The 2,144-nt window shown below is 38.3% G+C and overlaps 1 non-coding gene across 1 annotated transcript; it reads left to right on the forward strand.

Annotated features, from left to right (window-relative positions):
* Positions 1-1,809: 1,809 nt before the first annotated feature.
* LOC145080815 (small nucleolar RNA R71) lies at positions 1,810-1,916 on the forward strand. The gene has a single exon (XR_013695398.1). It is a non-coding gene; the product is annotated as a small nucleolar RNA R71 (small nucleolar RNA).
* The last annotated feature ends 228 nt before the right edge of the window (positions 1,917-2,144 follow it).

The following is a 2,144-nucleotide window of genomic DNA, read 5'->3' on the forward strand; positions in this document are numbered from 1 at the left end:
CTTGATATGCATCAATAAAGCTTTGGCCCAAATGGCATAAACACATATGCTTTCCGATTAACATTTTGGTAGATTTCAGGCTTATAGCCCTGTCTAACCATTTGCCAATACCATAGAATAGAGGTCATTCTCTTACGGAGTCATGCTCTACATGGTCAGAGGCTGCATAGCAGTCCTATCTAACCTTCTGCCAATACCATAGAATAGAAGTCATTCTCTTACGAGACATGTTTTACATGGCCAGAGGCTACATACCAGTACCACCGTGAATCTAAGTCCTTTCACTGATCATATGGTCAAAGATATAACTTTTCTATTAAAAATAGCGAATAAAATAACACGGGAAAATAACCCGGAATAATAACACTAAAAAGCACATAGCACATATAATACATAACATACAATTGTTCATATATATTGAAATCACCTTAAAATAATAGGGGGTTAAAATAGTAATTTGAGCAGCACTTCAGCTCGATAAATAGCTTTCGTCGTTGAAAACCAGGAAATATATTGAAAAATAGGCCTTGCAAGAGTAGAACCCCGAAAAGAATAATTTATCGGGCTCTCCGGGCACTTCGGGGCGTATTCCGGGCTTTAAAAATGTTACCGGGGCTTCGGGGCAATTTAAAATAGTGAAAATATTGAAAAGGGGCCAAAAATGCCAAATTCTTGAAAATACCCGGGCTGGTTTGCAGCCTCCCTTTTATAGGGGTGAGATCTGAAGTCGGCCGAGAAGAGGCGGTGCCAGCGAGGGGCTCCAGATGGCGCGCATGCGAGGGAGGCAGGTGGAGGTGTGACGCTGAAAGGCGTGTCGGATGCGCAGTGGACCTCGCTTCGGACCAATCAGAGAAGGACACGGGGGAGGACACGGGTTAACTTTGCATGCGAGGTGACGTGGCTGAGTGCTGACCATGCGAAAATTTCCGATATTATCCACTTATTTCTCGGTTTTTGAGCCAAAATCTTCTAAAATCCAGAACTTTCGCATACGGGCTCCGTTTCTGACGTTCTTTATATGCACGCGTAGGTAAAATTACGCTCTACAACGTTCGTTTAGACTTCGTCGGCTACTTTTGAATTTAATTTTTATATTATTATTTTTGACAAAACGGGACAGGAAAATCCGTTAAAATCCATAACTTCTTCATCTGAAATCCGTTTTTGTTAGACTTTTTACCGTTGTACTAAAATTGATGAGACCTTCAATTATCATTTAGGTTGTGTTGGCTAAAAATCACTCGATCTAAAATTCGAGTTTTTAGCTGTCTACTGCTATTCTGAAACTTAGAAAAATCATAACTTCCTCATACGAAGTCAGATTTTGGCGTTCTTTTTATCGAACTTATCGGTTTAACGAATACTATGACTTTCATTTAGATCACTAAGGCTAAAAAGTAGTTTATCAAAAAATCACTTTTTACGTCATTCGGCGCCGTGCCGGTTTTGTCGTGGATCTTCAATTGGTCATAACTTCTTCGTTATAACTCAGATTTCGATGAGGTTTTCGTCTAAATGTTTCTAACGAGATTGTATACAACTTTCAATAATAAAATTTTACTTATTCCAAATTTTATATTTTTGTTAAATTTCACTATTTGGCTATTAATTGGAATCTAATAAGACTTCCAATATTTTATGAGTGATTCTAAACATACTTTTACTTCATTTTTAGTAAAAACTATCCATTAGAACTCAACACTCAATTTTATTCACTTCAAATAAATACAATACACGATTTCAGAACGTGTATGTTACATCATTACATTGACCCCGTCATAGAAAATAAACATCTCTTGTTGAACATTTAGATCATCTTGAGGAAAATTCCTTAACAACCCTTTGTAGTGCTCCCAAGGTTCGTATAGTGACTCCCCCGGTTGTTGCTCAAAGTTGGCTATTTCCTTCTTGAGTTTAGCTATCTTGGAAGGTGGGCAAAACTGATCTAGAAATTACTCACGCATTTGAGCCCAACTAGTGATTGTACCAGGAGGAAGTGCTTTCAACCAGTCTTTTGCTGCTCCTTTGAAGGTGACTGGTAGCATCCTTAGTAAGATGGTATCTCTATTGACATTCGGGACATTAAAGTAGTCAACAATGTCGTTGACCTCATCTAGATGCTTAAATGCATTCTCATGATCCTT

The sequence above is a fragment of the Lactuca serriola genome, chromosome 1, assembly GCF_051521515.1.
Source record: "Lactuca serriola cultivar US96UC23 chromosome 1, Lser_US96UC23_V15, whole genome shotgun sequence".
NCBI lineage: Eukaryota > Viridiplantae > Streptophyta > Magnoliopsida > Asterales > Asteraceae > Lactuca > Lactuca serriola.